This window comes from Bison bison, unplaced genomic scaffold, assembly GCF_000754665.1.
Source record: "Bison bison bison isolate TAMUID 2011002044 unplaced genomic scaffold, Bison_UMD1.0 scf7180017864307, whole genome shotgun sequence".
Classification (NCBI taxonomy): domain Eukaryota; kingdom Metazoa; phylum Chordata; class Mammalia; order Artiodactyla; family Bovidae; genus Bison; species Bison bison.
In genome coordinates this window covers 5,806,552-5,818,626 of record NW_011494879.1, presented here as the reverse complement: position 1 = coordinate 5,818,626, position 12,075 = coordinate 5,806,552, and the positions used below count along the sequence as shown (strand labels likewise).

The following is a 12,075-nucleotide window of genomic DNA, read 5'->3' as shown; positions in this document are numbered from 1 at the left end:
ATTGATGTTTTCAAGCTGTGGTGTTGGAGAAGACTCTAGAGAGTCCCTCGGACTGCAGGGAGACCAAACCAGTAAATCCTACAGGAAATCAACCCTGAATATTCATTGGAAGGACTGATGCTGAAGCTGAAGCTCCAGTACTTTGGCCACCTGATGAGAAGAACTGACTCATTTGAAAAGACCCTGATGCTGGGAAAGATTGAAGGTGGGAGGAGAAGGGGACGACAGGAGGATGAGATGGTTGGATGGCATCACTGACTCAATCGACATGATTTTGAGCAAACTCCGGGAGATGGTGAAGGACAGGAAATCCTGGCAAGCTGTGGTCCATAAGGTCACAAAAAGTCGGCCACAACGGAGCGATTGAACAAAAACAACAATGTTAAAGAATCCACCTGCACTGCAGGGGATGCAGGAGACACAGGTGCCATCCCTGGGTTGAGAAGATCCCCTGAGGAGGGCATGACAACCCACTCCAGCATTCTTGCCTGGAGAATCCCATGGATAGAGGAACCTGGCAGGCTATAGTCTGTGGGGTTGCAAAAGAGTCGGACACGACTGAAGCGCCTGAGCACACATGCATGTTTATTTGTGGAGAAGAACCTATAGAAATTGACCTAGCATATTTGAAAAACGACCAAATAGAACTTGTAGAAATGAAAAACACAGTAAACAAAATGAGATTCTGATGGTTTGGGTGAACAGGAAATTAGAGATTTAGAGAAGATCAGTGCCCTGTAAAACAGAGCTGAAGAAATGACCAGCACAGAGAGACCAGGATCTGATGAAAGACAGCTTGAGAAAAAAGCCACAGCAAAACTAATATTACATTTGAAATACTTAAGTCTTCCCCTTTCACTACAGGAACAAGGCAGAGATGCCTATTATCATGACTTCTTTTCAAGGTAGTACTGGATGTCCGAGCCAGTGCAGGAAGGCTTGGGGGAAAATATGGAAGGATCAGAAAGGGACAAAACTGAATGGCCATTATTCCCACATAATGTGAGTGGGAAGAAATTAAGTCCAAAAGAATCTACAAATAAATTATTAGGGCTAATTAAGAGAGCTTAGTAAAACTGCTGAACACGAAATGTATGTATTTCAATCGTATCTCTGCACAAACAAGCAGGGAGAAGATAAAATTTTATTTTAAAAAGATATTATCAAGTATCTAGAAATTGGTTTAAAAAGAGGTGTCTATGACTTCTACAGTGAAAATGATTAAGACTTCTTAAAAGACATTAAAGAAATCCTAAACAAATGGAGAGATGTTCCCTGTTTATAAACTGGAAGGCTTGTTATTATAGAGATTATGACATGGGGAAGGGGAAGGGAGGGCAGGGTGACTTGAGAAAGTGACAATATATATATACACACTGTGCTGTGTGCTTCTGTGCTTAGTCGCTCAGTCACGTCCGACTCTTTGCGACCCCATGGACTGCCCGCTAGGCTCCTCTGTCCATAGGATTCTCCAGGAAAGAATACTACAGTGGGTTGCCATGCCTTCCTCTAGAGGATCTTCTCAACCCACGGATCGAACCCAGGTTTCCCGCATTGCAGGCAGATTCTTTATTGTCTGAGCCACCAGGGAAGCCCATATCTGTACACTACCATGTATAAAACAGGTGGCTAGTAGGAAGATGCTGTATAGCACAGGGAGCTCAGCTTGGTGCTCTGTGATGACATAGAGCGGGGATGGGGGGAAGGAGGCTCAAGAGGGAGAGGATATATGTATACTTACACTGGATTCACTTCATTGTACAGCAGAAACCAACACCACATTGTAAAGCAATTATACTCCAATTTTTAAAAAGAGATATCAAGTCTGCTTGGAATGATTTGTATATTGATTCAACCCCAACAAAAGCCCCAAGGGGGACAAGCTGACTACAACACACACGTTTGGAAGTGCAAAGAACCAGGACCAATCCAGCTTCATTTGAAGCTGTGGTCATTGAGACGGGGCGGTGCTGGCGACAGGACAGGCATAGATCATTGGGAGAGTTTGCAGACAGACGTGAGCGACGCCTGTGCACTCCTGACTCCGGACAGACAAGGTACAGCAGAGCCGCAGGGCAGGCTGCCAGGCAAGGGCTTGGGTGGACATCAGGACCTCCACTCCCAGAGTGAGAGGTGGGGGCTTGCTGGCCAGTAGCTCCCAGGGAGGAAAGGGCGGGGGGTCTCTTGTTTTGAGTTGTGTAGGTCACTCCCCTCTCCCAGCCTGTTTCCCACCTACCGAACAGGCAGTTGGAGCTAGACAGTAAGGGAGCCTTTCCACTTTCCAGCTCTGGTTTATTAGCCATGGTTGAACGCGGCAGCTCTGTGTCAGCAGGAAGCCAGTGCAAAGGCAGGCTGCATCATGGACAACCTTCTGATGCCTCTTCCGTTTGTCCTTCTCAAGGTGTCCCCAAAGCGGAGCACTGAAGACCACCCAGAGGGCAGCTGTATCTCTGAGTAAGTATGGGGCAGGGAGGTGCATCTCTGCAAGAAATCACAGCTCCCCTCCTCTGCCACCCCCCAAGCACCTGCATCTCTGCGCCTGCCCTCACTCATTCACTCAGAAACTGTGCAGTGCTCATCTGTGAATGAGGCGCGGTCCTGGCCTTCAGGAGTTTCCAGCCTAGAGGGGTGATGGGTGGGTCCCCAGTAATCCTATTACAGTGTTAGCAGGAAAACACATTTAAACCCCCTGGAAAGTGTCAGCTGAAGACTCCAGCCATCAGGTGTTGGCACAACCCTGGGCTGTGTGAGGATTCCCCGGGCCCCTGGAGCACACTGCACCTGGAGGCTGGGCTGGGCTGACCTGGGCCCCAGCCCATCTGCCCTTGCTTTCTCATCTCTAAGGAGTCACCGTGATGGCCCTTGTCCTTGGGACGCAGGGGATGGTGGTGCTCAAGACCATGGATGTGAGAAGCAGTGAAAATGCAGGCTCAACAGCTATTTTTATTACCAATTCCAAATGGTTGCGGGGCCAGAACCTTGCTGGTTCCCCTTATTTAACAAACATTTGCCTTATTTAACAAACCTTTCCTTGAAGAGTGGGGTCTCTTCAGATGGGCTCAAGGGAGGTCCAAGAGGGGACAGAAGCAGCCGGAGGGCTCGTGGAGGAGCTGAGGCTTAAAGGGCTTGAAGGACAAGTGGTTTCACCGAGGAGGGCAGGAGCGCGCCAGGTGGCTAGAGCCACAAGCAAGATGTGCAGGTGTGAACAGGACCCCGGACACAGGCTGGTAGCATTTAGAACAGAGTCTGGGGGAGAAGGAGGGCTGAAACCAAGAGCTGTAGGTGGCCTGGCCTGCACCAGATTGGGGTGGGGGTTGGGTTCCCAGCCAGAGATGGGCTGGGTCACGGCATTGAGAGCACCAGATCCTGGCCACTAGACCAGTGGTCAGTGACAGGGACCCTGGCCCTTCAGCTTTGCAGGAAAAATATCCACAAAGATGAAAAATAGTGAAGCAAGTCACGTATTGATTAGGAGGGAAAAGAGTGCAGTCTGTGGATAGAAACAGGCAGACTCAGAGGGAGAGTCCCTGAGTTGCTGAGCGGCGCTCTCACGGTAGTTTAAATTACTTTTATGGGATGGTGGTGGTGGTGGTTTAGTCACTCAGTCGTGTCCGACTTTTTGCGACCCCTGGACTGCAGCCTGCCAGGCTCCTCTGTCCATGGGACCCTCCAGGCAAGAACACTGGAGTGGGTTGCCATTCCTTTCCCCACTTTTATGGGATATTTTCTCCCAATTTTCCTTTGGCCAATCATTCTGATTTGCCTGGTTCATGTCCATATTTTGTGTATCTCAGGATCCTCCCATGTATGCACAGGTATCTCTTAGCCAAGATGGATCCTACCGGAAAGGTGTCTGGGTAGAACATCCCTTGACACTGCTCCTCTTTTGACCTCCAAGGAGCCTTTTCTATGCATGTATGGTTGGGGAGGTCTCCTGACTTTGGGAATGAGAAATATGTGGTTTGTGCAAGGTACAGCCTCCTTCCTTAATTGCCCTGCTATTCTCGTCTTGGAGTTTCAGAACAGAGAGAATGTATCTCAATTGCTTTACCATGGGGAGGGGGCCCATCTGTTTCCTGCCTCAGGGCCACTGCTGTTGAGTAGGAGGATGCTGGGTGGGCCCTGGACCTCCATCATGGCCCTGGAGGTGAAGCGGTGAGAGCTTGTACGCTGACTCAGCCCCCCGCCAAGGCCAGAACCTCCCTCAGCAGATTGGAGCATCCCTACCCATCCACCCTGATGGCCCCCTGCCCCTCACGTGTTCTGCAGACAGCACCGGCCACGCCTTGCACACCAGCTCCAGGGGGACTCGGCCCCTTGGGCTCCCATGCGGGACTGGGTGCCGGGTCCCACTGCAGTGACCAGGTACCAGTGGCCAGCTCTGCTCAGCTGACCCGGAAACCCATGCCTATGGCAATGCTGAGGACACCGGCCCAGCCTGGTGCCCACACTGCTCGGTCCTAGCTGCCTATTTCTACTGATTGTAAAGATAATTGGCAGTGACTTTCAGTTTTCATCAACCCAAGGACGTTAGGAGGATTAAATTCCACCTTGAAAGAATTAGCTATTTATTCTTATTTTGAAACAAATGGGTGCCTTCCCCTCACACGCACATTCCAGGATGTCCTTCACCAGGAGTACTTCATTCATTCATTCACTCCCTCAATAGACTTTGGTGACAGCATGCTGAGCACCACCCTAGGCCCTGGGCTCAGGGCTGGGTGACTCCCAGGCAGGTCCTGGCACAGTGACTGGAAGGGGAGAGAGTCTTGCAGATGCGGTCAGGGCTGTGCTGACCCTCGGGAAACAGGCTCTGAAGCCACACAGGCCCTCCCCAGGGTCTGGATTGCTGGCAGCCTTCCTCCTCAGGGGAGTCTGGGGTCACAGCAAAGTCCAGAAAGCCAGAGAGGGCATGGGCTGCGGGTTGAGGCCAGTGGGAACTGGAGTCCAGCAGTGGGATGAGGAGCCAGGACTTGGTCACTTAATACACTGCCCAGTGGGTAGGGGGCCTGGTCACGATCCAGAGGACGCCACGCCAAATCCTGTTCTGTAGGGCCAGCTCCTGCGAGACCCCCAGAGGGTGCAGACACAAGAATGAGTCAGCCGATAGAGGATCTCGACACAGTTCACCTTTCTGAGGGCTCTGCAGGGTGCAAGATTCAGGGTCACATGCCGTCCACGCATGGTCTCATTTATGCCTCAGAATGAACTTAGGAATGCAGTTCTATTTTAGAGAAAACTGTCACTGAGCTAGTAAGTGGCAGAGCCGGGATGCAAACCAGGTCTTTCGACCCCCAGGCCCTCGCCCCGAAGCACTGCCGGCACCGGCTTCCTCACAGGCTAAGGTCTTGGGTTACACAGCAGGAGATGAAACCGAAGAATGAGTCAGGAGCTGCTCATGGAAGAGGTTGAGGATGTATCCCCAGGGCAGAGGTTTTCAGTCTGAGTTTGAGGATGGATCAGAATTCCATCCATGGCCACTGCGGTTGTCCAGTAGAGATGTGGAGTTTGAAGGTAACATCTTGCTTCCCGTGTCCGTGTTTCTCACCCATAGAGCCCCAGGCAGCTGCCACAAGAAGCCCGAGAGGCAGTCGGCCATCACATATGACTACTCTGAGGAGGAGCTGATGGCCAGCATTGAGCGGGAGTACTGCTGCTGAGGACAGTGCGGCAGCAGCCCCACCGTCACCCAGCAACCAACCAATGTGCCATTCCTCCCAGACCCGGCCCCAGCGGACCGGAACTGGGCTGGGGGGCGCATGTTCCAAGATCTTTCACAACTGGCCTCTTCAAATCCACATTCAGACAGTTCTGAACGTGGCTGGCTGCTGGTCATCATGCTTGCTGGCAAGAGATGGTCAGCCATGCAGACCCAGGCAGAAGGAAGGTGTGGGTGCCGGAGAGAGCTGTCTACAAGGGTCTACTGGATCCTGAAACACTTCCCCTTTCTGATGCCCCCTTGCCACCTGCTCCGGAGGAGGCTCATTAGCTGAGAGTGGCTCAGAGCCGCAGCTTTGGGGCCTCACACGCGTCCCACAGTGCCCCGGGGAGGTCTCCCACTGGAGGGCACATCCAGGAGGTATGCCTTACCGAGCTGGAGGGAGTCACCCTTGGGTCTGCGAATGAGTCTCCTGGAGATGTTGCAGATTCTGATTCCATGGGTCTGGGGCACGGCCTGTGAGTCTGCAGGTCTCAGCAGTTCCCAGGCAAGACCCAGGCTGCTGGGTCCCAGCCGCGCCCAGAGCGGCGAGGATGAGCCCGAGCCTTCGGCCTGGCTGGATCTTCCTCCCCTGGTGCTGGAGGCCTCTCGGAGCCACAGCCCACCCCCCTCCCCTGAGAGAGGCCTGTGCTCCTGCAGTGTGTGTGTGTATAGGTGGGGGACCAGAGCCAGAGTCCCCCGTTCTGATCCTTGCCCTCGAACTAACCTGCAGTGACTTCCCCACTCTGGACCTCGGTGCCCCTCTCTAGAAAGTGAGTCCCAGAGGTGTGCCCCCCACCCCCTGCTCTGACCATCTGGGATTACATAATCCCAGGCGTCCTTGGTCTCTGTGGTCCCCCAGGGGCACGGGACTGCCTCCCCTGCTGGGATTGAGCCCTGGTCCCACCTGCTCAGGGCTGCCTGCTCTTCCCACCGGGTAGAAGGAAGAAAATCACAGCGGTGAGGCCAGAAGAGCCTTAGAACATCCCCAGCAGACCAATGAGAAAGCCAACACCTTGTGAACCAGGAGGACCCCGGGGGGAGACCCGCAGCCTGACCGGAAGGGAGACCCCTGCTGTGGGCCCAGCGTGGCTGCTGTCAGAAAGCTCAGGGTGGCAGGCTGTCAAGAGCCCAGGAGGCAGAAGACCGGGAGGCAGGCCCTCCAGAGCAGCTGGCCAGGACATGGGTAAAAAAGGGCATGTAGAGGGACCTATTCGCCTCCCGAAGCCAGAACTGGTCCACCAGCGTACAGGTGATTCCTCCACGGCGTCACCTGCAGGAGCATCTCGGGGCTCGAGGAACGGCCACCTGGCACCGTGCCCAGGTCACAGGCCTGCTGCCCAAATGGGCAAACAGGCATTTCCACAAACCTCTGTGACTTGGCAAGGGCGTCTTTGATCAGATGTTTCATGGCAGGGAGATTTTAAACTTCGAGGTTTCAATGGAACCATGGAGCCTTCCAGCAAATGCCCTGGAGGGTTGGCTCAGAACCTCCCCCAAACCAGAGCTATTTCTCATCCAAGCCCAAACCATTTGTTTTGATATGATACGATATGATAACCATTTGTTATTATCTTAATAATACAGATACTTCTTTTTGAAGTTAAAATTTTGTTTCCCCCTAGTAGACAGACCAGGCCTTGACTTTAACAATGTAAATGTTTAGTTTTACATCATTCATTTGGTGAATTAATTCAGCCAGAAAGTTGACACCCTGTACTTTCCTGTGGAAACCTCATAAAACCCTTCACAAGACAAAAGCATTAAGGAAAAGAATTCCTCATGACATTTGATGTCACTGATGGGGTGAATACACTTCATCAAAGCTGAAAAGTCACAGCGGTCGTTCTCAGGTCTTCATATTTTTTTTTCCCCCAATTCAGGAAAAAATGTGTCTTCTGGATGGTGTTTGAGAATAAAGCGGCATGTCCCAGCTTTGAGGTGTTGCCACCCTGTGTCCAGGGGAGGGAGGCCGATTACGCTTGGTGGCGGGAACTAGGGTGCCAGTCCTGGTAACAAGTGCTTCTTGCAGTAGGTGTGCGGACAGGGCCACCTGGGTGCCCAGCGCTGCTCCGGGCCTTCTCTTGGTCGCTCGGTGTTGCCTCTCAGCTGCAGCTTTCTGCTGTGGAGTTGAGCGTGGGATCTTCTCATGGACACAGGGAATGTGGCTGAAACAGAGGCAGGAAGAAAAACGTCTCTGTGTTGAAAGTGACAGTGACACTTGGATGTCCGGGAAAGTCCCAGTGCCACAGACGTGCCTCCTGCTTTGTATGGTGGCAGGTTCCTCTAAGAGGCTCCCAAGCGCAGGAATTTAGAAAATGTGCCCCGGCCCCAGCTCTGAGAAATGTCGTGTCCTTCTTCCTGGGGAGGGAGCCACGGACTTCATTGTGCCAGCCACAGGCCTTCTCAAAGGGGTCCTGCCCAGTTCAGGCTTCCCATCCTCACCTAAAATAAGTTTTTCCCAAGACACTCCCCTTGATGTGCCAAAGTCTCGGGTCCGATTCTCACTGGGCTGCCATTCTGGGTGGGCTGAGCTTGCAGGGGAGGGTGGAAGTTCCCACGAGCGTCTGTTCAACCCACATTCATTCTCATTTTCTGAGCCCCTGCTGCTTTGAGCCCGGCCCTCTACGAGACGCCAGGGTTCCGGTAGCAATATCTGGTCTCCACCAGTGAGGACGTTCTGTTTCTAGTGAGCAGAGACACACTCATCAGTGCTCCGGAAAAGCTTGTTGTTATTCAGTCGCTCAGTCATGTCCAACTCTTTGCTACCCCATGGACTGCAGCCCTCCAGGCTCTTCTGTCCATGGGACTTCCCAGGCAGGAATACTGGAGTGGGTTACCATTCCCTTCTCCAGGGGATCTTCCACACCCCAGGGATTGACCCCAAGTTTCCTATGTCTTCTGCGTTGGCAGGCAGGTTCTTTACCTCTGTGCCACCTGGGAAGCCACCACCCCACCTGGTAGGGATGTCCCTCAGCAAAACCACCTGGGCACCTCCTGTCCCAGTTCTTGTGATCCACACACACAGCCATCTCCCCAGGTTCCAATACCAAGCAGGGGCCGCCAGGGGTCAGGTGCCCAGCACACCAAGCCCGAGGCCCAGCCACTGTCCTGGCCCATGTGTGCCTCTCCACGCAGCCCCGATCCAACCATGGGCCCCGATCCAACCACGTCGGGTCGGCCTTTGAGAAGCGATGTGAGTAGACTCCTCAGCCCAGAGGATGGACACGCACTCCTGTGCACGATTTGCCTTTGGGGTCAAGGTGTTCTCCTCCCCTCTAGACACACCCCCTCTGTAGATCTCCTGGGTTTTCTGGGCTGTTTCTCTGCCTTGGCACCCTACCCCACACCCCCGTCACCTTGGCATCCCCGGACCCGCAGGTCCATCTGCTCAGTTTGGGGACTCTGCTGGGTCTCTCATGAGTTCCTGTCCCTGCACCACATCCTGTCTCTTAGGGTCACTGTCTTTCATGACCTAAGGTCTAGTTCCTAGAAAACTCTCATTTGATAATCTTGTCTGGTTACTTTGGGTGTTGAGAGTATATTTGGCTTTTCCTGTTACTCCATCTTGGGTAGAAGTGTGAAATTCCTATTACTATTACGTTCATGTTTAAACTGTCACAACTTGGCCAGTGGGAGCCCTGTGCCATTCAGCAGTCCCTGACACCCTTGATGGCAGCTGGCAACAGAATACTCTAAGCCCGTTGTTATTTCTGTGCTTGTTACCCTTCAAGGAGCCCTGAATGCTTTTGGTAAACAACTAGGGCTTTTTCTTCTATGTGTAAAATAAAACTGCCAGACCCTGAGATAGGCTCCTGCTCTCTCTACCTAGTCTTCACTTTATAAATAAGGAAATTAAAGGTCCAGTGTCTTTCTCAACACAACACAGCTAGTTGGAGTCAGATCTCCACCCAGGCCTGTCTCAGGTACTCCAAGGTTTTGCACCTCAACAGCTAGAAGCATAGATTCCCTATTATTTTTAAAGACAGCGGGGTCAACTGTAAGAAAAGCAAGTGTCGGGGCAGGGGGAGACGAGGAGTTTGATCATTTATAGGTTGGGATGCTGGTTAGACACGTGTCAAGCAGACAGCTGGATATAGGAATTTGAAGCCAGCTGCATAAGTGTAAAGGAGAGACAGAAATGCGGGGGTCTTTATGGTAGAGATACCATCTTTATCTAAATCACAAGGCTGGAAAAGATCACCAAGGTTGTGAAGAGAATACAAGAGGGGTCAGGGAAAGGAACGAAGACAGATAAGGACAGTGAGGTTAAGAGGAAAGCAGGGTGGTGTGGCCTGCAGGGGAGCCATCGACCCTGAGCAGGGCTGCTGACAGAAGAGCCTGAGGACCAGGAACCGAGGCCACCAGGCTGCCTCTGGTGGGGTGCTGATACACAGCCCGGCACAGTGGCTTAGCGACAATGTACTCACATTACTTTGCCAACAAAGGTCCGTCTGGTCAAAGATAGGGTTTTTCCAGTAGTCATGTATGGATGTGAGTTGGACCATAAACAAAGCTGAGTGCCAAATAATTGATGCTTTTGAACTATGGTGTGGGAGAAGACTCTGGAGAGAGTCCCTTGGACTGCAAGGAGATTCAACCAGTCCAACCTAAAGGAAATCAGTCCTGAACATTCACTGGAAGAAGGACTGATGCTGAAGCTGAAACTCCAATCCTTTGGCCACCTGATCGAAGAACTGACTCATTAGAAAAGACCCTGACGCTGGGAAAGATTGAATGCAGGAGGAGAAGGGGACAACAGAGGATGAGATGGTTGGATGGCATCACCAACTCAATGGACATGAGTTTGAAGAAACTCCGGGAGTTGGTGATGGACAGGGAGGCCTCGCATGCTGCAGTCCATGTGGTTGCAGAGTCAGACATGACTGAGCGACTGAACTGAACTGACTCCAGAACCAGGTGTGAAGGCTATGGCTCCTGGATGTTCTTTGGAAGCCTGGGCTGGGGGCTGGGGGGCAGGAAGCCGCTGCCTCCCATCCCCACTTTTGGCATACACAGAGCCTGAGGACAAGGGTCACGGGTTACCCAGCACTCATGGTCCTGTTCTGCCAAGACCAGTCCCAACGTCAGAGCAGCCAACATGGAAACTGCCTCTTCACATGATTTCTTTCAGAAAGAATCCTCCAAAGAACCTGAAGGCCGAACAGAACCCCAGAAAACAAAGAGGAAGGGTGGTGGTCAGGCACTGGGAACATCACAGTACAGGACACAGGTCCAGTTTGCAAATCGAAAGAGTTTTATATGATTCAAAGAAAAGAGTTACATCACACATACTCATTTAAATAATATGTCAAAGTCTGTTACATAAAACATAATTTTGAAACATTTAAAATTTTATCATTGAAACTACTTTAAAAGGCTCAAAGTCAAAAAAGAACAAGCAAAACTGCTTGGGCAGTAAAGTGCTCTAGGGGCCGTGCCTCCCGCGTGCTCCTCCGACGCCCTGGCGCCCAGAGGGACCCCATGCTGAACACGCCCCGCAAGGCTCTGGTTCTCACGTTGCGTTTTTCAGGTGAAGCTGTTTTCCAACTTACAATCTTTCCATCAACAACAAAGGGCCCAAAATGTTGTTTACAGAAGGTATTTCAAAGTCTCATCAGGAAATGGAAGTGTAAATCAAAACCTTTTTTTTTTTTTTTTAGCACATCTATTCTTTAGAAACAACACTGTTCACAGAATGAACTTCATTCAGGGTGACAAGCAACCAAACACTCAGAGACATATTATCCACCAGAACCTTATTTGGACCAATATTATTTTGTGTTAATTATGAAAAATATCCGAATTTAATGCCATTTACAGCATACACATAGAAATGTTTATGCTGATCTAGGGCATGAGTGGAAGGACGGGGTGGTGGGGAAACACGAGCTATGTACATTGAATTCTGGTTCTCTTTTAACTGTAGTATGTCTCACGACCAGTAGGAATACTTAGATATAAAAGTGATCAAAGACACGGAAGCCTCCTAAACACAGCCAGCACTTACAGACCTGTATGTCAATCAGCGGTTGATACTAAAGAGTAACTTAATGGGTATCAAGTGACATACAATGAATGACTGGGTGAGGGCTATCAGACTAAAAAAGACCTGAACACAAAGCCTAATTGTACTTACTCAATATTTCACCTTATCATCATTTTAATAAAGGCAAATGCAAATAAATAAGCAGCAAAGACAGAATCTGATTACATACAGCATGACAAAAACCATTCCCAGGCTTGAAGGGCAGAGCGACATTGCCATGTTCCTTGCACACATTCTCTTGCCTGGGTTCCCAAGGCTGCCCAGTGGAAGCAGTCTCAGTGACCTCCCGGACACGGGGGGGCAGTCTCTACAACGCTGGGACCTGTGC

General features: G+C 51.3%; 1 protein-coding gene and 1 long non-coding RNA gene across 3 annotated transcripts in view; one reads left to right on the top strand and one right to left on the bottom strand.

The window, feature by feature from the left end:
* Positions 1-1,756: 1,756 nt before the first annotated feature.
* LOC104997354 lies at positions 1,757-7,633 on the top strand. Its single transcript, XR_826320.1, has 2 exons — positions 1,757-2,454; positions 5,555-7,633. It is a non-coding gene; the product is annotated as an uncharacterized LOC104997354 (long non-coding RNA).
* A 3,301-nt stretch (positions 7,634-10,934) lies between these two features.
* Positions 10,935-12,075, bottom strand: part of KLF11 (Kruppel-like factor 11) — an 11,212-nt gene continuing 10,071 nt past the window's right edge. For both annotated transcript variants that reach the window (XM_010852054.1, XM_010852053.1), the window contains one exon: positions 10,935-12,030. The gene's annotated coding sequence lies outside the window, so the exon portion shown is untranslated. The remainder of the gene's footprint in view (positions 12,031-12,075) is intronic.